Here is a 26,666-nt window from a genome sequence, read left to right as displayed (position 1 = left end):
TATGATTTTAGGAGTTGATTTTGGAAAATTGAATTAGAACCTTTGCAATTAATGACATGGTGTAATGAGAGGCAGCTACTATTCTGACTTCCACTGCCTTCATACATGAGCCTGGTTTTGAAACTCAGATAAACTGAACCATCACCATATACCTGATCGTCCCTGGCATCATTTACTCTCCTTTTGTCCCTCGTCTTGTTGCATCAAGGTGCCTTATTTCCGTGTGGTGTTCTGTTGTAAGAATATACCACAGTTTGTCCATTCTATGTATGGTTGTCTGGGCTTCTGGTTTTGTGGTATTATGAATACAGCTGTCAGAAACATTCTTGTACATATCTTTTGGTAGACACAGGCACTACTTTCCCTTGGGTTTATACCTAGGAGTGGACTAGACATTATGTCTTGCTGTGATAGATATAGCCAAGCAGTCTTCAAAAATGGTGTGGAGTGCATTCCATATAGAGTAAAGAACGTACTCTCACCAGTAATACTTAAAGAGTTCTAGTTGTCCCACATCATTGCCAGCATTTGGTATTATTGGTCTTTTTACATTCTAGCAATTCTGGTGAACACGTAGTTGTTTTTCACTGTGGTTTTGGTTTTCATTTTCCTGGTGTGATCTCATTTGTGTAATGGCTGGGTGATACCACAAGAAAGAATGTTCCATGTCTTATTGAACCAAACATCTACTGGTGGGCCATGAGGCTGTTATAATATTTTCCTCTTATAACCATATTTTCTCCGTGATAAAGCCCAGAACTTGAAACACTGGTTCAAAAGTTACATTTATATTAAAACTTTAATAGCTATGGTTCCCCAAAGAAATTGTACCCATTTTATACATCTGTCATCGATGTATGAAAATCCCCTTTCTCATACCCTGGACACCTACACCTAATATATTATCAGGGTTTAAAGTTTTAGGTCAGGTTTATCAATGAAAAGTCATAGTTTGGGGAAGCCTCATTTTGATTCCTTTTACTGAAAAGGTAGAGTTGCTTTTCATGTTTAGAAGCTGTTTGAACCTCATTGCCTATGAATGCTTGATCATATCCTTTGCCTAACTTTTCTATCAGATTGTTGGTGTCTCTATTATTGTTTATAGAAACTCCTAGTATATTTAAAATATGTACTTCGTTATATACGTGGCAAACATCCTTTTCCTTATAAAGAATATTTTAAAGAAGAACACCCCAAATATTAAGATAAAAACTAATCTTCTACCTGAACTTTGTAAAACATAAAACAATACATTGTATGTTCATACAATAGCAGTAGCTCATATATGCCCCCCATTTAATAGTTTATAAAGTGCTTGTTTACATGACTTTTCATTTCATTTATGTCTGTATTCTCTTTGTTGAATAGATTGGGAAACAGATCTTTAGTGATTTGACCAAGACTGCATGCCAGCATGAGGGAGAACTCATGCAATATAATTTAACTTTAAATGTATTGTAATTTCTCAAGGACCTAGTCTCACTCTAAGCTTTGGTCACCTGGTCAACCTTTAAAGTGCCATCATTTTTATTTCTGAGTCCATTAGTCTCTATTAATACAAACTGTTTGATACAGGAGAAAAGGAGAGACGGACTGAGATGTAGAAGAAAACCTGAATCGGTCAGATCTCTTATGATATCTTGTTAGAGAATAATTAGAAAGCTCTACATTTTGAAAAGTTGAGATCAACTAAATATGTAAAAACAGGGAATTAAATGAGTGGAGGGGTGTGTGTGTGTGTGTGTGTGTGTGTGTGTGAGTGATGGAGTACCATTCACACATTTGACATGTTGTAGGTGTATATTAATTCAAGTTGGAAAGTATTAATGATATCCTGTTCGGAGCCAGTTAAATAACAGTACCACAGATGGTGTGATTGAATTATATAAAATTGTTAGTATATAGTAACACCAAGTCCTTCCTATTTGCTGGGCATTATTTCTAAAATTTAGTCTTGGTAACTTATGAAATCTGCACAATAATGCTGAGATAGGTACTGTCTGCAATAGAGGCATGTAACTTGCCCAGGGTCATAGTTTTTGAACTCTGATCCTGGGATGCAGAGACAAATTATTAAAGAGAGAAGGGAGAATGGAAGGAAGGAAGGAAAAAAAGAAGGAACAAAGAACTAAAAGAAATAACAGTAGTTATTTTCTTTTTTACAACGTGATTACTTTTTACAATGCACCTGCATGGCTTAGAATGAAGTGAAAATTATAATAAGCCTGGGAAAAGCCTTAGAGGGGAAAAATTGTTTCCCTGTGAGTTTTCATCAGTCCAGTCCCCAAAAGTTACTGATGTGTTAAAGATTCAGATATCCAATTTAAATTGGCAAAACTCTGGTGAGTTTTGAGGGCACACAGTGTACAAAGACTGGAAGTTTCATGGTTCCTCAATAGTCCCACGATATTGTCACCTTGGACAGGAAGATTCCTATCCACAGCCATACATAGGCTGATGTTAAACTGGAAAAGATCCTGTCTTCTGATGCCCACATATTATTTGCTTTAATGATCCAGGCTTTGTATTAGTCTCTTCATTTCATTGTGGAAATGACCCTCAAACAAAGTGTCCAGGAGTGAGGGCAACTGTCCCTACTACTGGGTTTGAAGATGCTGTTTATGATAGGGAGCATGGCTACCTCGGTACAGGGGAAGTGGGAGGGAGTTCTAAGTGATATTAATAATGGGGAGGCTGGATATTTTCCCAGGTCCTTCCATCAGGTAATTACCAGGAGGGCTTCTTTACTGTGTTTTATCAATCCCAGAGGCTTCAGAAGTGTCTGTAATCAAAGGTGAATGTATGATGTATTCCAGAGGGAAATGGGGGCGTTTGGGGGGTTATCAGTTGGCATTTCAATGCCAGTGGTTATATCTCTGTGCTTTATCTCAGCCGTCTCAACGGACCGGCCATGTGGGAGATTTTGAATTTTCACGAAAGAATTTTGGGAAAAAGATTTGAAGATTCATCCTATTAATTTTAATTGAGAATAAACAAGTTGAATTTTCTCCACGGTGGTTTTTTGTAAATACGAAATCATCAAGCTCACGTAGTCCCATTCACCCAAGACAGACAAGTCTGTATTTTATTAAAGGAAAACTGAGCTTTGCATTTAGAGCTAATTAGTAATGAGACAAACACCCTCAAGTTTCTTAGGAAGTGTACATGAGGAAATAAGATATCTGAAGCCAATTACAGAGTTGGGCTTCAAAATTACTTTTATGAAAAAGAATATTTGTCATTTTTTGTTTAAAATCTTGATTTATCACATTCTGAGCCAAACTTGAGATGTTGTGTTTTTATTTTACCTAACAGAATGCCTTGCCTGCAGGCAAACAGAATGTTGGATTAAAACTTTTAATACTCTGGGGCAAAATCTGCTGCTTTTAATAAGAGACAAAGGCTCATTTGGATCTTTTCGTCATTATACAAACACACTCAGCTTCCGTTTATCATGTTCATTGCTTTAATTCCGGGTGCGCAGCACTGGGGAGGGAGATGGTTGCCAGGGCACACATGGCCTGCGATGAGTGATAAATTTGAGGATCTGTCAACAGAGGCACTCTCTCTCACAGGTAATTGTCTGATTCCATCTTCTTTCATCTGTAGCCAAGAAGATTCCAAATGGATATTGTTGACAAATGTTATCAATTCATGCAAATGGCTTCAGAGAAAAATGAAGTAGAACTCTACACAGATAGATGGTACCAGTGAGGTCTTATGTCCTAAAAAAAAGTAATTCTTGGCACTCTGCTATGCACTCCTGTGTCTGAATACATGTAGTTTTCATAATAATCTTTTGACTTAGATACGGTTACTGTTCTGTTTGACCCATAAGGAAACCACAGATCCAGAGTGTCAAATACATGGCTCGGTCAAGGTAACAGAGATGGACTTTTATCTCAGCAATCTGACTCTGGACACCCGGCTCTCAAACAATAAGCCATCTAGCTTTCCAATTACAGCGGGTCCTAAGGCACGGCCCTTTCCCTTCTGGAAGGAGTATGGAATGGAGCAGTGCAGGGGCCAGCTTCTTAAATGGGAATGTCACCAGCATCAGTGCAGGCAGGAAGGAAGCAGGTTGTTCCAGATGTGAGGGGAGCTGGCCATACTCATGCCACAGAGATGTGGCAGTCCTTCTATTTGTAATAGAAAAATACTACTGATGCATATTTTTTTGGTGTGTGTGTTTCATCTCGAAGATCACCATTGTCCCCATGCATTCCTTCATTTATCAGAACACGATAGCCTTATTATGGTAAAGACTGGGGACTGCACCAGACCAATTGGAATATAATCTTGCCTCTGCTCCTCATCTAGTTACCTGTGTCAACCTGCACAGACATTGAAACCTCTCTTAGGGTCCATTTCTCCATCTGTGAAATGGGCATAATTACTACCACTTTCTAGGTTTGCTGGAAGGATTTTAAGGAGATGGTATTGGTGAAGAATTTTGCAAAGGGGGTGCTGTCTGTTTGTGACATAAAGGTGACTCTTTCACCATGATAGGGATTTGAGTTTGAGAAACAAGGATACTTGTGATTGCTAAGCTACATATATTCATACAGAGTAAAATAGAGAGTTGAAGCAATTTAAAAAATATTTTAGCCCCTGAATACACTGAGTTAATACTTTCAATATGTAGGGACGTCTGTGTGGCTCAGTTGGTTGGGTGTCCGACTTGATTTTGGCTCCGGTCACGATCTCATAGTTCATGAGATCGAGCCCCGCATTGGGCTCTGCGCCAGACGTGGAGCCTCCTTGGGATTCTCTCTCTCCCTGTCTCTCTGCATCTGACCCTCCCACTCTCTCACACACAAAATAAATATGTAGAAACTTTGAGGTAGTTTTATTTGGTAAATGTTATTGAGCACCTACCATGAGCTAGGCATTGTGTTCACTGTGGCCAAGGCAATGATGGTCTGTTCTCAGTGAGTTTATATTCACAGAGCAAAAGCAGCCACAGCAGTCCATCTATCTGTTCATCCATCCATGCATCCATCTATTCATCCATCCATACATCCATCCACCCATCCATCAGTGAATTAATAAATAATATGAAATGATATATACGTGGCAATGAAACTATTTGGCATCTGGGAAGACCCCAAAATTAAGATGATATCTGAATAAGATTTAAACATAAATGGAAGTTACTGAGGGGTTTCAATGGAGAGAAGAGTTGTATTTACTTATACATTCCACTCTTTACTTAGCATAGGTTAGTTAGATACCTACTTTGCACCAGGCCTGGTGCTAGTTCCTCAGGCTCTCATGGTGAACACACTCTGAGATGCTACCTGATCTCATGGCACTCCCAGTTGACTTGGAAGATACATCAGACCTGCATTGTAGATGGTTTTATGGTGACAGTGTATATGACATAGTAGAGTAGCATAACCATGGAATGTCAGGAGAAAGGAAACAATTGCAGTAGGCCAAGTGCTATTTTATGAGGAACTGAGGTAAGGTAGGGAGAAATAGTGATCTGAATTATCCACAAAAGTGCATCCGATTATGGCTTCATAGTTTCCTGTTACTCTATATGCTACCCACACGGTATTCGTTTAATGAGAAGAGGTAAAATATAGGCGAGTGTTTTCTTATCTACCTGAGTATTCAAATTTGTGGTTATTTCCAAATGGTGTTGCTCAGACGGATAGAAATGGAAATAGAACCAACTCCAGTAATGTAGAGTGGATGGATCTTAAAAAAAAAATGAAACAGTGAATAATTGTCATGAAAATGACAGCCTGGGATGCACACAAAGGCAGCAAATTCTAATTTCGGATTGTGCAGTCAGGCAACAGAGCTAAGCAGAAATGAAAGGCTTTGTAAAAATCTCGTGTCATAGTCTAATTTTGCACGTAAAACATCCACCCACTCTAAGAACAGATAAAAGTGCTTAACCTTCGCATATCTGTATCTAAGAACTTTTCTGCGAGGTTCTGATAAGGTGAAGGAACTCAACTATCGGGCCACTGGAAATCAGCCTGCTTGTCTGTGATGCTCAATATTTTAAAACTGCACATTGAAGTTAGAAAACAGCTACTGAGGAAGGAAGCACAGGGAAGGAAGGTGCCTTGGACAATTCAAAGTTGAGTAAGACTTGGTTTGTTTTCCAGAAGGTCTCAGAATCCCCTGTGATGCAAATCACAAAGGTGTATGTCTTGAAGTAAGACATCCCTGGGTTCAAACACCAGCCCTTTGCACTTAGCATCAATGTCCGTAAGGTCGTTACCGGCCTTCCCAATTAATTCTCTAACTTGCCATGTCTTTAATGAGAACGATATTAGTATTGTATTGGTTTGTATCCTGGATAGCAAATAACCACAAACTTAGTGGCTTACGAGAACATACATGTATTAACTCATAGTGTTGGTGGGTGGGTCAGAGCTCTGGGCATGCCTTAGCTGGGGCCTCTAGTCAGGCTGCCAAAAGATTGGAATGCAGGTGCCGACGGGGTCATGCTTCCTTCTGGAGCTTGGGGTCCTCTTCCTTGATCAAATGGTTGTTGGCAGAATTAGTGCAGTTGGAAGACTGAGGTCCTGGTTTATGGATAGTTGTCAGCTGACACCTGTGAGGAGCTCCTGGCCTCCCCTACAGTCCTGGGCCCTGTGGCAGCTTCTACTCTCAAAGCCAGGTGGAGAAGCTCTCTGACCTCTAGACCCGGTTTAAAAGGAATTGGCTGATAATCTCCCTTTTGATGAATTTAATTGTTTAATTTAATTTAATTTAATTTCAGCTGGTTAGGAATTTGATTACCTCTGCACAATCACTGCTCCTTTGCCATGTTCTATTGGTGAGAAGCAACTTACAGGTCTAGCCGACATTCAGGGGGAAGAAATTATCAAAGGACCAGGAATCACAGAGTGTATCTTGGAATTCTATCTATTGTAGGTGCCTACTTCCCTGATGTTTTCTTACAATTAAATGAGGCGGTAGGTGTGTTACTTGGGATGTGGACAGGCAGCATATGGCCAATATGCCAGTGGCTTAAAAACACTTTGTTGTGGGGGTGTCTGGGTGGCTCAGTCGGTTCAGCGTCAGACTCTTGGTCTCAGCTCTGGTCTTGATCTCAGGGTTGTGAGTTGGGGCCCGCGTTGGGCTCCACACCGAGCGTGGAGCCTCCTTAAAACAAAGAAACGAACACACAAAAAAACAGGTTGTTGTGGTCACTTGCAGGCGCTGATGAGTCCCTTCCAAGTTTGGTTCAGACCATAAGGTGGATGACGCCAGTCACACACACACCAAGAGGATACGGGAGGGTTTGTTACGTACGTAATTGCAGTTCAGACGGAGGAAGGAAGCCCTCTCCAGAAGGTCTGGGATGGTCTGAGAGAGCATGGGAAAAAGACTGGCCTCAGTTTGCATCTTGGTTAGGGAGTGGGACCAGTGTGATAAGGCTGAGGCTCACACGGTGAGCTAGCCAGCACCAAAGGTGGGAGCACCTAGATTTCATCTCAGCTTGTCTAGATGTGTGGACACGGGGCAGATGGGGAGGCAAGCCTTGGAAGCTGTAAGTGGTCAAATGTAAAAAAAATGGAATCAACTAGTATAACATTCTATGTCAACTATACTTCATTCATTTTAAAAACTGAAGGGAAAAAGTAAACCATCACCAACAGCAACAGACAAATGAATCAGACTCGTCATGACACGTGTGTAAAAGCCATCCAGAGTTGCCAGGTGAGCTCTTCGCGGCAGCTCTTGGCGGTGAGATGTGATGTAGCTTCCTGCCATTTCTTTGTTGTTCCAGCCTCAGTGATGCCTTTCCTTCTTCAGGGTTAGGTGACTCATGACGGCTCCTGGACTTTTAGCTTTGTGGTCCACATAACAGGCAGCTGGAAGGAGAAAAGAGAAAAGGTCGAAAAAATGGCTTTCCATGGTTGTCTCACATAAAATACTTCCCAGGAGTTCTTCCACAGCACGTTTGCTTGCACCTCTTTGCATGGCCGTGGGTTATTAGAGCAGGAGAGGAGCCACAGGGGAGAATGGGAAGAATGGTTTTTAGCTAAGCCCAGTGAGGAAGGAATTTGGCGAGGAAGGGAGAAATGTCTTTTCTTTACACATCAGTTATCTAGCCCAGTGACCAGCTTTTTCTAGAACCACCATGTATTTATTAAGACAACTCACACTGGGTTTTTTTTTGTTTCCTCAAATTGACTTCTGTTAATTAAAAAAATTTTAATATAAATTATTGTCAAATTGGTCTCCATACAACACCCAGTGCTTGTCCCAACAAGTGCCCTCCTCAGTGCCCAGCACTCACTTTCCCTTCTCCCCAACCCCCCATCAACCCTCAGTTTGTTGTCAGTATTTAAGAGTCTCTTACGGTTTGCCTCCCTCCCTCTCTGTAACTCTTTTTCCCCCCTACCTCTCCCCCATGGTCTTCTGTTAAGTTTCTCAAGATACACGTATGGTGTCTGTCTTTCTCCGCATGACTTATTTCATTTAGCGTAACACTCTCCAGTTCCATCCACGTTGCTGCAAATGGCCAGATTTCATTCTTTCCCATTGCCAAGTAGTATTCCATTGTATGTATAAACCACATCTTCTTTATCCAATCGACTTTTAATTTTGGAACAATTCCAGATTTACAAAAAGCGTTACAGATAGTAAAGAGAGTTTCCAGGTACCCTCACTGTCTCAGTTTGCCCCACTGTTACCCATCTTAAGGGATCAGGGGGCCTTTGTCAAAACTACGAAGCTGGCATCAGTGCATTATCCTTCACCAAACTCCAGACTTCACTGGAAGTTTCCTAGCATTTCTACTAATGCCTTGTTCCTCTCTCAGGATGCCATGCAGAGAACCTCACTACAGTTAGTCATCAAGTGTCCTTAGTCTCCTCCGGTCTAGGACAGTTTCTCAGAGTTTCCTTAGTTCTTCTTTTTTTCTTTTCTTTTCTTTTTTCTTTTTGATGACATTGGGAGTTGTGAGGAATATTGGTCAGTTGTTTTGTAGACTGCCTGTAAATTTAGGTTTTACAGATGGTTTCCCATGATGTGAGTTCTGAGGAAGAATACCACAGAAGTGAAGAGCCCTTCTTGACACATCACTTGAGAGGACACACGATATCCACATGATATCATGGTGAAGTTCTTGATCTCTGACTTGGCAGGTGGTGTTTTTCAGGTTTCTAAAATTAACTTTACTTCTCCCTATCCATACATTGTTATTTGGAAGTGAGTCACTGAGTCCAGTCCATCAGTCTATGTTCAGGTGTGTGGGTGTGATGGGGAGGGGATTAAGCTCCATCTATTTATTTACATATATTATTTGGAATTCTTTAGTAAAAGAGATTTGTCTCTTCTCCCTCACACACATACTCAATAATTTATCTATATGACTGTAGACTTGTGTATATTTATTATATATGCCAGTTGTGGTCAATCCTATATTATTTATTTTGATGTTCCAATCATTTCAACCTTGGCCATTGGGAACTCTTTTAGATGGCCCCTTGACCTTTCAACATACCCCATCCTTTTGGTTTTTGAGCCCTTCTTTAATTTCTGTCACTACTGGATGCTGATGGCTCATCTCGTGTGTTCCCTGGTGCTAGTCCTAGAACCAGCCATTTCTTCAAGGATCCCTGGTTCCTTTTATTGGAGAATGGTATTAAAAACCCTGGGTGCACATTACGTTTTTATAAATGTCAGCTGAATAGTGAGATGATAGCAAATAAACAAATTTCTATAAAACTATGGAAATGATGATCAGTGGAGAGTTACAGTGTAATAGCATGAAATGTGCTTGGTGAATGACATCAAATTTGTACAGCATTTCACTTTATTCTCCCACAACCCCCCAATTCATGCATGAGTCAGTGGTGACTAAGACAGTCACATCCCTTGCCCATGTTATACAACTGGTGAGTGCAGTGATGAATTCTAAGCCACATTTCTCAGATCTTTTTCTTTTCTATCACAACATGTTGCTTTCCCATGGGACATTTTTTAAAGGCTTGATTCCAAGTATTAACTTTTATTTTCTTTTATTTAATTGATGAGTCCATAAAAATTATTTATTTCTGCCTATTGGCTAGATACTGCTGTAGACACTGAGAATCAGGCAGTAGGGCAGAAAAGTTCTTGGTAATCATGTAATTTGTAGCGTCATGCAGAAGAAAGCCAATGAAGCAAGTGAGAGAGTAAGTAAATAATTTCAGAACGCATTAAGTACCATGCAGAAGATGAAATGCGCCTGAGGGTGAATGAGGAAGAAGGTGATGTTAGTTGTGTGTGCATCAGGACATGGTTCATATGAAGAACCCTGGTATAAAATGGGACAATGGCAGAAAGAGGGCAGTTTTTTTTTAATGTATTTTATTTTTTATTTTTTATTATTTTTTTAAATATGAAATTTATTGTCAAATTGGTTTCCATACAACACCTAGTGCTCATCCCAAAAGGTAAGAGGGCAGTCTTCAATGCCAGAATGGACTTGGCATGTTTCGTGAAATTGAATGAGGATGAAGTTTGACTGACAGAATCGTGGAGGTATTATATGAAAAAAATATATAAACTCAGAGACTTAGGCAGAGGACAGATAATAAAGGGCCCCATGTGGCATGTTAAGGAAGTATAATTTTATCTTATTTATTGATTTTTCTCAGAGCAGTGGAAGCCATTGGAAGAGTTTTGGCAGGAGAGTAACATGATCTGATTTGAATTTGAAAATGTCTCTTCTTCTGGTTATGTGGAAAATATATGCCACATATTTCATCAAAGTTAAGACACCATTGATTGTAATATCTCCACTCTTGCTTTTGAGATGTTAAAGTCAGAAAGAAAAAAAAGAGAAGAAAGAACCAGTGCAATTTTAAACTGCCATCAACTGATTGTAAGATGTGTTCCAATTTCAGAGGTGTTGAAATATGAAAAAAAAAAGTACATCTTAGAATAATACATGAAATACAGAACTAGTTGACAGGAGTGTAAGCAGGAGGCAAACAGTAGGTGATGGCAGGCAGGTTGGTGGGATCTATCAGTAGATTAGGCTGGTGTCATTGAGATGGAGGTAATTGACCAGATTTTGAGTATATTTGGAGGTAGAATAGGCTGGGCTTACTAACAAATGAGATACGGGGGGTACAGGAAAGAGAATGACTTCTAGATTTTTGGTTTGAACAACAGGTGGTAACCTTATTGAGGTGGAAAAGGACGTTTGAAAGGGTCTTCAAGTGAGTTTATTAAGCACAAGTTGAGTAAAGAAATCTGGACTCAGTAGAGGTGGGTGAGAGCCTCTCATGTTGATTTGGGAGTCATCCACACATGGTAGTTAAAGTCATGGGACTAGATGAGGGAGAGACTAAAGAAAAATGCCTATTAAAGACCTTAGGAAATAGCCTTGGCCAGAGTAGGGGGAACTAGCACAGAAGTCTGCAAAAGAGGAGGCAGCGTGGTAAATGGCTAGTGGTTAAGTTTGGCCTCACAAAGGCCAAGATCTTGAAAAGTGAGGAAGGGATGGCTGACTAGGTGGCTTGTAGTTGAGCAGTTGAGTTTGATGGAGAAGGAATACTGACGAAGGGTTTTGCATGACGGGACCATGAATGATACTCTAGACTTTTTCTGTGTGTTAATATGTTGATTTACACATTGGAGGAGAGCATATAACCCTTTCAGGAACTAGTAATGCTGACTATCAACTTCGTTCATGCTTTCCTCCATCCAGTTTTCCTTTCTTTTACAACTGCAGTAAGATAAAAAAATATTTGCACTTTATTTTTAAAAATGCTGTCAATGGCACATTTCTAATGAATGAATTCTGAAATTATTTGGTAAAAATAATGAAGTTACAGTATTAAAATTGGGACTTACATTACATCAACATTATTTACTTTATGTAGTTAATAACCTTTCTTTTCCTGTCCTGAATATATTTACAGGAGTCCTCAAATGTCTAGATGATAATTACCTTTTGAAAATTAACCACACTCTGAGTGTTTTGAGTTTGACTAATTATGATAAATTTATTTACTGGCCATTTTCTGAGTATTTTAAAGTGGCCTAATTATGCGATATTCCTTATTATGAATTCTAACACAGATATTGTCATCAGGAAAAGAGAGCTTTAACCAAGTTCTTTGTTATAGGGAGGTAAATATTTTAGATGGGGTGCTCACCTCCCTGGAACAGCAACCATATCATGGGGTATTTGGAGGATAAAAAAACCTACTGGGCTGAGTATATTAAAACTCTTTAATCTATATTTTTTGGTAAACGCTTTGTTTTAGAATAATTTTAGATAGTACAGTGTTGTTTCTCCTATTATTGACATCCTACATTAGTATGTTACATTTGTCACAATTAATGAACCAATATTATTAATATGTTCTTATTTAAAAATTTTTAATGTTTATTTATTTATTTATTTTTTTTAATTTACTTTTTAAAAATTTTTTATGTTTATTTCTGAGACAGAGAGAGACGGAGCACGAATGGGGGAGGGGCAGAGAGAGAGGGACACACAGAATCCGAAGCAGGCTCCAGGCTCCGAGCTGTCAGCCCAGAGCCCGACACGGGGCTCGAACTCACAAACCGCGAGATCATGACCTGAGACGAAGTTGGTCACTCAACCGACTGAGCCACCCAGGCGCCCCAATGTTTATTTATTTTTGAGAGAGACAGAGACAGAGCATGAGTGGGGGAGGGGCAGAGAGAGAGAGGGAGACATGGAACCCGAAGCAGGTTCCAGGCTCTGAGCTGTCAGCACAGGGGCTTAAACTCATGAACTGGGAGATCATGACCCGAGATGAAGTCAGACACTTAACCGACGGAGCCACCCAGGTGCCCTTATTAATACGTTATTATTAAATAAAGTCCCCATTTATTCCTAGTTCCTTAGTTTTTCATGTCATCTCCTTTTTTTTTTTTTTTTTTTTTCCTAATCCAGGATATCACATTACATTTTGTTGTCATGTCACTTTAGGTTCCTGTTGGTATGGTAGTTCCTCAGATTTTCTGTGCTTTTGATGACAGGGACATTTTGAGGTATACTATTCCATTATTTGATTACTCTGAGGTTTTGGATTCCACAGGAAAAGTATCATTCTTGGCCCCTGCTATTAAGGGTATGTACTATCACGTGGCTTTGTTAGTGTTCATCTTGCTCACCTGGCTGAGGCTGTAGTTGTCTGGTTTGTCCTGTTGTTCACTCTTTCCCCCGCTTTTTATACTGTACTCTTTGGAGAGGAGTCACTAATGTCAGCCTATGCTTAATTAGCGGGGATTGATACCGCATCTCACTGAGCGCGGTTTCTCCATAAATGATTCGGAATTCTTCTGCATGGGAGACTTCTCTCTTTGTTTCTCATTTGATTGTTCATTTGGTCTGTCAGTCAGTAATTTATATCTGTGCAGACTCATGGGTATGTATTTTGTACTTTGGGTTGTAAAACAGTACTATTTTATTTTGTTGCTGAAATTGTTCCTTCTTTGCCATTGGGAGCGTTTTACTGCTCTTTCAGGTGGCTCCCGTGTCCTTTGTCATACCTTCCTCAGTGTGTGTGTGTGTGCATGTGCGCGCATGTGTGTGTGTGTGTGTGTGTGTGTGTGTGTGTGTGTATTGAATACTTTGTTACTTTCTGGCACTACAATGGGCTCAGTTTCATGTTGCATATCCACTGTCCAGTTTCTAGACTTAGTAATTTCTCCAAGGATCCCTGGTTCCTTCTTTTTGAAAATGGTATTAAAAACCAAGATCTGGTTGCTAGAATTGTACATTGCTATTGGGGTGTCATTTCTTCTAGGTGATCTCAGCAGACAGAAAGGAAGTCTATATATACTAACTTGTGTTTATATAACTTCTATAAATATTTCTACGTATATATCTGTATATAGATTATACGAAGCATGAGTTCACACTGATGTCTTCAACTGTAATGCATTTCTGCGTTGTTCATTCCAGCTTCCTCCCTTTGCTTGTCTGTATAGTCCGCCCGAACGAATGAGAAACATAGCTCCCATCACCCACCATCTATTTACTTACCTGCCCCATTCCAGTTTACGTATATAGTGGTTTCAGAAGTTTTACTATTAAAACTCTTGTAATACCAGTGATTTCAAGCCGTGCATCAAATATCAGTATAGGAAAAAAAAAACTTTTGTACTATGGTTCATCTGTAAACCAAGGAGTATAATATATTGGAGGTGAGTCAATAGGCAGTTAATTTTTTTGTTTTAAATTTTATGTTCATGAATGCAATCTACGTATGCCGTTTTAAATTTTTTTTTTCAACGTTTTTTATTTTATTTTTGGGACAGAGAGAGACAGAGCATGAACGGGGGAGGGGCAGAGAGAGAGGGAGACACAGAATCGGAAACAGGCTCCAGGCTCCGAGCCATCAGCCCAGAGCCCGACGCGGGGCTCGAACCCACGGACCGCGAGATCGTGACCTGGCCGAAGTCGGACGCCCAACCGACTGCGCCACCCAGGCGCCCCTACGTATGCCGTTTTAAAAAGCAATGTATGCAAATGTATGCAGATAGTCTAGCCAGCTGCCTTCAGACTTCATCTGCAACATCGGGTCCTTCCGCCTGATGCCCTTTGAACTGAAGTCCTGTCTCTCTAGGTCTCTTGCACCATTTTGAACTCACCAGCCTCCATAATTGCATGAGAATTCCTTATAAAAAATCTCTTATATATGAACACCCCCACAAATTATATTGGTCCTATTGCCCTGGAGAACCTTGACTAATACACCTTTATTCTGCAGTCTCTTCCCTGTGACGCACCAGTCTGTTTTGCTGAAAACAGTCCGTATGCTATGGGCTGGTGAATTTGCAGAATTTCCACCAACATTATCGTAGTCTTAGTTATGTATACACCTTTGCATCTATTTCTGTAAGAGGAAGAGGGAGTCATCTACAGATTTATTCATTCACTGATACTAACTCTGCCGACTTTTTAAATTCTCTCCCTGCCCCTGCCCGAGTCAAGAGAGATTCCCCTCGGAGTTGTTCGCTGGGCTTTTTTTTTTTTTTCCACTTGTTATTTGAATTTAAAGAGCCAGTTTTTCTATTCTTACCTTTATCCTTATGGAGTTACCTTCTTGAAAAATGACCATCTAATTTAATGCTTTAGATTGGACACATCTAATGAGCATGTGGTAGGGCCTGAAAGCTTGAGAAATTTGGCCTTGATTTGTGCAAATGCAGTAGCATGCTTAAAGTCCTGTGGACACTGGAATAAGAAAAAGTAATCAGTGGAAATGATCAGTTTGTATCACCCAGGAGACAATGAAACTGGGCCATGAATGATCAGTCCCAGTAAATGCTTTGGCCTTATCTCCTTCGAGTATGGTGGCGTGCAGCCAGTGGTGTGGTACAGAAGAAGAACTATAGAAATAGATTTTGTTAATATACTTCTAGGGAATGATAATATCTGATACTCTTGATTGTAGTACTTTAAAGTTTATTGCCATGGTTGAGCTTTTAGGCTGGATAGTTCTTTTTAGGGGGGAAAGAAGAAAGAAGGGAAGGCAAGGAGGGATGGAGGGAGGGAAAGATTTGTAAAGGGAGGTACGGACAAAAGTTCATTTAACACAGACTCTTTGTGACTTTGCCCTAGTTTTGGGGTTATTCTTATGGGGACGTACATCTGTTAAAAATTGTATTGAACTCAAACACGATTTAAGTTAAACTCCAGCTTTTTTTTTTTTCAGAATTGGTTAATGACAACTAAAACACTTTGACTAAAATAGATACCATTCCTTTGGGAAGTCAGTTTTTAGAAACACATTTATGTATTTTTCCCACCTACCTGTTTGGGGGGAGTAAAGCAACGACCATAAGAATAGAAGAGATTGTTATTTGAAAAAGTATGCTGGGTCCATTTTCCTGTAGAGAATTGTGAGAGCTTAGGACTAATTTCTGATTACTTAGGAAAAAAGCCAATCCTTGAACTTGATGATAAAGTCCTTCAGAGTTTTCACAGGCAACTTTAAATGATGTTTCCTGAGAAGGTAGAGGTAACAAGTTATTTTTTTTCTCACTTGGCAGAGTTTTGCTTTTTCCCATTCATCTCTCATCAGTAATGTGGCATGTATTTCCCTCATAAGATATTTTCAATCTCTTCGAAGATTTTGTTTCAAGGTTCAAACAATTGAATCAACATTTTAGGTTGCTGTGCTACCATTTACATGGCCATGCAGGATCCTGTGCCCTGGTGGGGTGTATACCGTCTTGCTGAGCTCACAGAGAGCTTCCAATTTAATCAGAAGGTTGGCACATTGAAGGCATACTTGGGGAGGATGAGAGGGCGAGGGTGGGCAGTGTGTATATAAAATAGCAACAGGTTTAAACAGTTGCTAATTAGAACATAGCAGATACCATGGGTTGGGGTGGGCGTGGTGGGACATGATTTTTGGCCAAGTATGGTTTTGTGCTATGAAATTTGAGACCGGGGTGCCTGGGTGGCTCAGTCAGTTAAGCGTCTGACTTCAGCTCAGGTCGTGATCTCATGGTCCATGAGTTTGAGCCCTGTGTTGAGCTCTGTGCTGACAGCTCAGAGCCTGGAGCTGCTTCAGATTCTGTGTCTCCCTCTCTCTCTACCCCTTCCCTGCTTGCACTCTGTCTCTCTCTCTCAAAAATAAATAAACATTAAAAAAATAAAGAAAGAAAGAAATTTAATTGAGATATAGATATCCAAAATCTTGTATTGCCTTTCTCCTTTGGCTTCTAATTTCTAACCCAGGATCACTGTAGTTAAAAGTTGTTATCCAAGTGAATTTGCATCTAAAAAATTAAGGTTTTCCACATTTGGTTTAGTTAACTCAGTTGGCTGGTGGATTGTGAAACACAATCTCTGAAAGGTTTACAGGACTGGAGTCACCACCGAGCATGTTTGAAGTTTTGCATTTTTTTTTCACATTTTGATTTGAAGTGAAGATATTCCTTAGTTATCATATTGGGGTTTTCTAAGAAATGTCAGTTTTTGGCATTGTGTTCAGTATCCCTTTTATAATAAGGCATAACTATAGACCACTTTTTCCTCCCAAATCATGGGTTTTTCTGAAAATGCCATTTCTGTCTTCTTCCCTAAAATGAAATACTTATGCCTTTCTTATGATTTCTTTTTTTTTTTTTTCCCTTTCTCTGTGTAGGAGATTTGTCTTTTCTCTCCCACAACAGCGAATCTGTTTTCTCTTTTGTTACTCCAAAGTTAATTTTTATCCTTTGTCCCCAAAATGAATAATTCTCCCTTTGAGCCTCAAGAAAGTGGTTTTTGTGCATATGCTTCTCATAGTGAATTTCCTTCATTCCTTGCTTCTTGAACTATAATTTTTCCTTTCTGCTTTTTTACTCACAAGTAACATTTCTTCCCTGTTTCCCCATCCCCCAAATTGATGACTTTTAAACAGTCATTTTTTTTTCATTTTTCTGATAAATTTATGAAGCAGCATGAGGATTTGGAGTTACAGTGGTAGGTACTCTCATCTGTGTCTTTGAGGAGTTTCTGCGGGTAATGACTTCTGTGCACAGTTACTGGGTTGGCCCATTTTTTTCTCTCTTCCTAGCACTCCTAAGTTTACATTTTTAAAGTATATACAAGGATATGTTTAATAAGCATAAAAGGTTTTTATTAAAAAAATTGAAAACATCCTCTTTCATGGATAATTCTTAAATTTACCAATGAACTTGTAATGGCTGAGTATATGGCAAGCTCCTTTTTTGAGGCTTCCTGGGAGATTACAGCTTTATTTCCAATTCTCTCTGATTTACATGACAATGACTGGTCAGCACAACTGTTCTGCCTGGCTCCCTTCATGTTATACATGAATATTCATCCATCCTGTAATTATTGAGCACCTATTCTGTGCCAAGGGGCTGGCACAAGTGGTTAACTATCGTGATCTGGGCCTACTCCCATGGGGCAAATAGTTTACTTAAGGGGATAGTCTTGAAATATATCAATCAATAAGTATCCATGATCCTGGGGCGCCTGAGTGGCTCAGTGGGTTGAGTGTCTGCCTTAGGCTCAGGTCATGATCTGACAGCTCGTGAGTTAGAGCCCTGTGTCGGGCTCTGTGCTGACAGCTCAGAGCCTGGAGCCTTCTTTGGATTCTGTCTCTGTCTCTCTCTGCCCCTCCCACTTGCTCTCCCTCTCTCTCCCTCTCAAATATAAATAAACATTAAAAAACATTAAAAAACAATCCACGTTCCTGAACACACCCCGATTGTCCATTGGAGTGTGATGCAGTTCCTCTGACCCTCAATAGCTATCTATTTTCCTTCTTTCTCATAAACAGTAGTCATTCCTGCTGCCACGTACTGAGAGGTGCCAGGGACTTTGTTCCGTCTTTTAATTGCATTATCTCATCTGATGCCCCTCTCACCCCCGGCCATCCACTGTTGGACTATTTTTACGTACATTCTAACATGTAGAAACCAAGTCCTAGAATGGCTGTGGTTTAACATTTAACATATCATTAAGTGAACTGGAGCCAAGTATTTGTATTACTTTTTTTTTAACGTTTTTCTAATTTTATTTTTGAGACAGAGAGAGACAGAGCATGAACGGGGGAGGGTCAGAGAGAGGGAGACACAGAATCCGAAACAGGCTCCAGGCTCTGAGCTATCAGTACAGAGCCCGACGCGGGGCTCGAACTCACGGACCACGAGATCATGACCTGAGCCGAAGTCGGACGCTCAACCGACCGAGCCACCCAGGCGCCCCAGGAGCCAAGTATTTGATGCCTGCCCCTGAATCCCTTCTCAGGGCTCTTTCCCTTTACTGCCAAGTGGTCACTTCCTGTTTCCAATGGAGACCTTCTCCACCAGTCAATTCAGTGATTGTTTCCCCCCCCCCCCCCCCCACCACTGATGTGCGTTTTGGATGACTGTTCACACTACACAATCATTTATTTATTTTTTATTCACTCCGTAAGCTCGTGTACCAGTGCCTGAACGGCACCCATAATTCTCCTGCGTGGCCTTAACTGTCTTGACTCACCCTGACCAGCTCAGGGACAGGTGTGTGACCCAACAGAGGACAGTCAGACTCAGGGGGTGTCAGTCTTGGCTTTCCCCTGGAGATACTGATGTGTCCTCTTTTGAATGCAGTTTCCGTGTTGGGATGATTTAAACCTGAGACAGACTGTCCTGATCTCATGCGAGATGTCTCCTGCGGTAGGTACTCATCTCGGAATGCTGCCTACAGCACTGTTTTAGGAGGGAGCCACACACAGGAGGGGTTGGGATTAGGAAGAGATGGAGAAGTTATCACCAAAGAATGATCATGACATCTGTGCAACTGAGTTGTAGCCTGGGTAAATCCACAGCCCTCACCACATATACTGGCTCAGTAAACAAATTGACTCTTACCATTTGGCTAGCACTTTCTTGGATTAAGAGCATAGGCAGTGCCATAAGGCATACAAACCACTTCTGTGTTAAAACAGTGAAGGCAGGCCCAGGGAAGGAGCAGGTCTGGCTCCTTAAATGCTCGGTGTTAACGGGAATGAAGAGGCAAAGGAAATCAGGAATAAAGAGGCAAAAGGAGGCTTATGATCAATGCCAGCTCCTTCTTGTTTTCCAGGGGCTTCCGGGAGTGATGCATAGGTATGTGGAACAGTGAGGGTCTGTCACGCTGTGTCAAAGGAAATGTCATCTGCAGCTCCATGCAGAAGGTTTTAGAGCTAAGGAAGGCGCATGGGATCCAATATACATACGGAGGCTGGCATTAAATCAAAGCGTATTAGAGGAGTCTTTGCAGAAGAGAGGCTGGTCTGAGCCCTGTCAGTTTCTCTGGGTTCCCGACCAGGCATGTTACAGAGCAAATTCATATCAGCTGTGTGGAAAATTCATCTGTTGCTCCAAAAGCAACTGCCAAGCTGTCTTTGGTACATGACAGCCGGAAGAAATTTCTTTCTCAAATCAGTGTTTCAAATGCAGGCGCTCCCCAGGTTGGTTAAAGAGGGAGGAAGGTAAAGGAAATGAAGATGTGAAGATCAGTGATGTGAAAAGCAGAAGGAGCAAAGGGGGATCTGATGGAGAAAATTAAATGAACTGTAAGTGGCTCATACAGACACCACTGCAGGTTTCAGATAAGTCACCTGTCAGAAGTCATTTTCTTGCAGGACGTAATTCGCCCTTATTGACTATGATGGGTTTCCGTTCAATTCAAAGCCATGTTCCCAAGCTGGAATTTCACCTTTGTTTCTTAAAACATTGGCTTAGCGCAGGCAAAATCACAGGCTCTGGAGTATTGTGGCACTCAACACTAATGGTTTTCTTGCCAGTGTTACCCCGAAATTCACATTTAAAATGATACTGTGCCAGTTTACCCTTTAAAACCAGCTCCACGCAATGTCCACCAAAAGCATAGGGACAGTGGGCTTGGAAATGGTAGGTCTGAGAGCTGTCGTATTGTTGCCACGTAATCATTTCCCTCTGTGAACTCCATGTGGAGCACATGCAACCTGGAACCTCTCTGCCAAGTAAACCGCATTAAAAAAATTTTTTTAGTGTTTCATTTATTTTTGAGAGAGACAGAGGCAGAGGGACAGCAGGGGAGAGGCAGAGAGAGAGGGAGACAGAATCTCTATCTCCCAAACTCTGTTGGCCTTTAGCAGATAATCATTAAAACTATATTATCTTTTTTAAATTTTTTCATTTTATTTTATCTCTTAAATTTATTTTTATATTAAATATAATTCATTGTCAAATTGGTTTCCATGCAACACCCAGTGCTCATCCCAACAGGTGCCCTCCTCAGTGCCCATCGCCCACTGTCCCCTCTCCCCAATCCCGCATCAACCCTCAGTTTGTTGTCAGTATTTAAGAGTCTCTTATGGTTTGCCTCCTTCCCTCTCTGTAACTTTTTTTTCCCCTTCCTCTCCCTCATGGTCTTCTGTTAAGTTTCTCAGGATCCACGTATGAGTGAAAACATATGGTGTCTGTCTTTCTCTGCCTGACTTATTTCACTTAGCCTAACACTCTCCAGTTCCATCCACATGGCCAGATTTCATTCTTTCCCATTGCCAAGTAGTATTCCATTGTATATGTAAACCACATCTTCTTTATCCATTCGTCTGTTGATGGACATTTAGGCTCTTACCATAATTTGGCTATTGTTGAAAGCACTGCTACAAACGTTGGGGTACATGTGCCCTTATGCATCAGCACTCCTGTATCCCTTGGGTAAATTCCTAGCAGTGCTATTGCTGGGTCGTAGGGCTGTTATTAATTTTTTGAAGAACCTCCACACTGTTTTTCAGAGCGACTGCACCAGTTTGCATTCCCAGCAACGGTACAAGAGGGTTCCCGTTTCTCCACATCCTCGCCAGCATCTGTAGTTTCTTGATGTGTTCATTTTAGCCACTCTGACCAGCGTGAGGTGGTATCTCAGCGTGGTGCCTTTAACCAGATAATCATTAAAACTATGTTATCTTTTTTACATTTCAAATCTCATTTTGTCCACTGTATTTTTTTTCTTTAAAACAAAGAGTCACATTGCTTTCCTGATTAAAGAAAAAATATATACACACATATATGTGTGTGTGCTTATTATAAAAGATTGAATCAGTCTTGACAAATATGGAGAAAAATAGAGTAATTGAAATACTATCATCTGAGACAAGTTCTGTTCTTCCAAATCTCCCTAAGTTTATATGAACTCCTGTGTACATACACATGTATGTATGTATGTATGTATGTTATTTTCACTGTCTGCCTTCTCCCCCACAAAAATATAAACTCCATGAAAGCAGGGATTTTTTTCTTAATACTACACTCTCTAGAACAGGGTTGGACACATGGTTGGAGCTCAATATATTCCTATTTGTTGAGTGAAAAAAAAAAATAGAAATGTTCTTCCTAATTGTGTTTCTTTAGGACTAACTGCAAGAAAACACTTGTAAGATCAGAGGATACATTTTAATCCTCATTATATTTAGAGCCTGACATGTAACAAAAAATAACTTTTGAATTAAAAATTTTAAATGTTTATTTATTTTCGAGAGAGAGCACAAGCAGGGGAGGGATGGAAAGAAAGGGGGACAGAGCGTCTGACGTGGGTTCTGTGCTGAGAGCAGAGAGCCCGATATGGGGCTCAAAGTCATGAACCATGAGATCACGACCTGAGCCGACGTCTGATGCTAAACAGACTGAGCAACCCAGGTACCCATTGGATTTTAAAAATTTAAAAAAGAACCCAGGAGTTTTGTAGCTAGAACATTGGAGGATAGTTATAGTTACTTACTCTGCTTGTATTTCCTCTTTCTCCCCTCCAAAGGTACAATTTACCTTCTCCATATGTTGACACTTATGGTTAAGGCAGAAGTCTAAAGGTGCTCCCCCAACATTCCCATATCAACGCCATTCCATCCAAAACCAATGTAGGTATTGCTCTGAAGGGGGTTCGCAGGTAGAGTTCAGGTTACTTCTCATGCTTTAGGTGGGAAATTGTCTTGGTTTATCCATATACATATAAAATGTTCGAAAGTGATATATATTATGACAAACAGAAAGAGCCAAGTGAGGGGAACTGGGAGTGTTAGGTGGGTTTTTGCAATTTTAAACGACATGGGCAAGGAGAGACCTTACTGAGAAGGTGAGCGTTTGAACATGGGCCTAGAACTGGTGAGGAGTGAGCCATGTTTCTTTCTGGGGGGAAAAGCACTACCATCCCACACCACCCTCACCTCTGCCTTTAGATAAGACCCTTAGCTACTCGGTCTTAGCCATGAAGGCCACAGAGATTTTTATATATCAGTCAGACTTTGGGAGGCTTCAATGAGAAATATTTTGGAAATAATGCTGGCATTCTATTAGAAGAGGCGAGAGTGTTTTCTGTGGAGAGCAGAAATAAATGCCCATTTACAATGCATTGACATGAGTATTCAAATAGATTTCTCATTCTTGGAGAAGGACTAACAAGAAAAAGTCATATACACATCTGCTCTCATCACAAATATATTCAACTTTCACATTGCTCATGTAGATTCTCAAGGAAATTTCCCCAGAAAAGAAACAGTGTTAAAGCTGATAGCAACAAAGCAAATTCTAACATTTTGCTTCCCTGGGCTAAAGAGAGAAACCCCCCCCTTGTCACAGAAATGGATAGCCTCCTTGATGAATTTCTACATTTTGATTTATATCTATCTCATTGTGGGGTAGAATAAGAGGATGGATCTATAGAAGAGGGAATAGGAGTAGCTTAGAGGAATTTGTGATTTCAACATTTGAGAAAAATATGGGCACTGGGAGGAAATAATGATACTCATCAAAAGGCACCATAAAACAACATTATGGAAAGAATATGCTTGTCTGCAATTCTATTTTGAGAATGAATGATTAGCTTGTACTGCAATTCCACAACATTCCCTCCTTGTTTTCTCTGCTGCAAATCATGATTGTATGTGGAGGTTTCTGGCTTGTACCCCAGCCGTGGTATGGGGCACACTGTGTTAAGGTGGGGCTCCCAGGGCTCCTAGGGGAAAGAGGCAGGGGAGTCATCAATTTACAAATATTAGTTGACTTCTGTATAGTTAGGAATTTGTTCACATGCTCAAAGCAGAGGGGACTCCCTGCTCTACCAGAAGTGAAAAATAAAAACTACAGTGGATGAAAAAGGATAAATGTGTTTTTTCTCTCCTCTAAAAGACACCTAGAGCTAGTCACAGTAAGACAAGGCAGTATACTATATGGTGCTCATTGTGTTAGGGTTCCACAGAGAAACAGAGCCAACAGGAAATGTATACATATATATGTGGGATTTCCTGTGGAATATATATGTATATAATAGGAATTGGCTGCAGTGATTATGGAATCTATAAGAGGTCCATGATCTGCCATTTGCAAGCTGGAAGACCAGGAAAGGCAACGATGTGATTCAATGCAAGTCCAAAGGCCTGAGAATCAGGAGGCTGACAGTGTAAAACCCAGGAAAGTCCAAGAACCAAGAGTGCTGACCTGAGGACAGGAAAAGATGGGTATCTCAGCTCAAATAGAGAAAGCAAATTTGTCCTTCCTTTGCCTTTTTGTTCTATTTAAACTCCCAGTGGATTGGATGATGTCCAGCCACATCAGTGAAGGTGATCTTCTTTACCCAGTCTACTGATTCAAAGGCTAATGTCTTCCAGAGACACTCTCAAAAGCACACATAGGAATAATGTTTTATCACCTACCCGGGCAACCATTAGCCCATCAAGCTGACACATAAAATCAGCTAGTAAAACTAAGTCAGGCACTTGAGGCTATTTCTACCCCATTACTTCTCCCATCCTCAGCACTAGTTTTCCAACTCACAATCCAACATGGCTGATTGAGTTCTAGTCACCATATTTGCACACCTGCTGCCGGAAGGCCACACCCTCAAATTCACATGTCTTTGAAGACATTTTTGAAAAAGAATACACAACATTTCCACCTATGTCGCATTGGTTAGGGCTTAGCTGTGTGGACTTAAGTCTGTGTTTTAGTAGACCATGTGCCCAACTGCAAATCAAAACTTTTATGGTGAAGGATGAATGAGACCCTAGTTACTAGGGGATGGCAACTAGAAACTGAGCTCTTCGAATGTTCCCTATGTTCTGTATGCTTGAAGCCTTGAACCACATTGTATCAGCTTGTCTAGATAATTTGTGCAAACAATGTGGTTTATGGTGAACATGCACTTTCCTTCTGGGGGTTTAGAATTTTAGTAACTGTGGTTACCGAAGGTATGGAAGCATGGAGGCACATGTTAGTACATGACAGAGTCCAGTGAAAACCTAAACTTGTAGTCTCAAACAACCTTCCCCGGCAGAAGACATTTCATATGCATTGCTACAGTTCATTGCTGGAGGATTGTATCTTGTGCAAATCCATTGGAAGAAGACCCTTAGAAGCTCATACCCAGTAGCCTCCAGACTCTGCCACATGAACCTTGTCCCCTTACCGATCCTAATTTTTATCTGTTGGTTGTAATAAACCATAGCCATAAGTGAAATGGCTTTTGAGTTCTACAGGCTAGGCAGATGTGCTAAATGCCTTATATGCATTTAATACACATGAATCTTCCTAAAAATCCTACAAAATTATGGTTACCCTTATCTCCATTTTACGGATATGAGGCTGGAGGCTTTGATAGATTAAATACTTTGTCCAAGTTCTCACATCCTGTGGGTGGAAGAGCCAGCACTGGAACAAGGGGAGCCTCTGAAAACATGCGTTCTTCACCGTAATGTAGACTCTGGAAGCTTGTTGCACAACTATGGGAAGGAAAATGTCTGGAGTATTGGTGTGTGTCATTTTTTAAAATGGTGGAATAGAAGATTGGTGCAGTAGGTTTTATTATTTTTTTTTCAGTTGTCTTTTCTTTCATTTCTCTGTTCTGTTGACCTTGGACTCACACAGGTGGCTTGCATTGTCCGGTGGAATATGGGCACGAATTACACTGTGACTGTTTCCGACAGAGGCTTTAAAAGCCACCACAAGTTTCCATTTGTCTTGGGTTCCTGGTTTCTGTGATGAGAATATCAAGACCTGGGTGACGCTGACTTTTCAGCTTGAGTGAGAAGCTTGGAATGAGAAGACAGGTGGAACAGCCCAAACCTCAGCCCAACTCAGACCTGGAATAGAGCAGTCATGGCACACGCACCCCACCTGTGAGGGAGAGTTAGAAATGCGTAACCACCAGTGTTTTGGGGTTGTTTGTTATGTCACGTTACCACAGCAAGGGTGACTAATACAGGTATGCAGTAAATATGTAATTTTAAATGGAAACAATTTGGAGTAGGTTGTTAGAGTTCCCACAATAGTCATTCTTATGATTAACTCATTTTAATTAGTAAACAGTGTTTTTATTTTTGCATCACTATAACAATATTTCTTTTCAGTTTATTTATTTATTTTTTGGGGGGGGGAGGGGCCGAGACAGAGAAAGAGAATCCCAAGCAGGCCCTGCACTGTCAGCACAGAGCTGGATGCAGGGCTCAATTTCACGTACCATAAGACCATGACCTGAGTCCAAGTCAGGAGTGGAGCACTTCACTGCTGAGCCACCCAGGTGCCCATTATAACTTGATTTTTCTATCCAAAGAAAATGACAACAATTATTGAGTGTTTACTATGCGGTAGGTACTTTTCTAAGCTATTTACTTATCTGTCTCTCCCCTCCCCGTGACTCTCAACACTACTGGATAGTGAAGTTCATGAGTATTTTGACCTCCCTAGAGAGAATTAAGTACATACATGAGTAATTTGAAGATTTTTTCCCAGGGGTTTCCCATATTGAAAGGACTGCTCAATGCTAACCTTTGAGGAGCACCTGCAAAGTTAAATGTTTCATTTAATTCCTCTCCCAGGGTAGTGAGTAGACTTACATTTTGGTTAACACGATGAATGCAATGCCAACTACAGATTGCTTTTTTGGCTTGTTGTATTTATCCATCCACTTTAGGAGCCCTTATAGTACATTTTGCACTAGATACATAACCAAAAATAAATTGAGATTTTGATAATTTGAAAATCTCTGTGGTTATTAATTCTGGGGGATAATAAATTAATAAAGAGATGGAGATTTGCACTTTGCTGATAAGAAAGTGGGGACCCATAAATAATCAGTTTCAACAATTTAGAGTTTACTTACTGCCACAGGCGTATATATCCAATACACCTTACCAAGATGCACCAGATGCGGCATAAGCATTTTACTGTGTCATGTTCCATATATACTT

The sequence above is a fragment of the Panthera uncia genome, assembly GCF_023721935.1.
Source record: "Panthera uncia isolate 11264 chromosome A3 unlocalized genomic scaffold, Puncia_PCG_1.0 HiC_scaffold_11, whole genome shotgun sequence".
Classification (NCBI taxonomy): domain Eukaryota; kingdom Metazoa; phylum Chordata; class Mammalia; order Carnivora; family Felidae; genus Panthera; species Panthera uncia.
The sequence above is the reverse complement of the archived record's forward strand: the minus strand, read 5'-3'. Positions refer to the sequence as shown.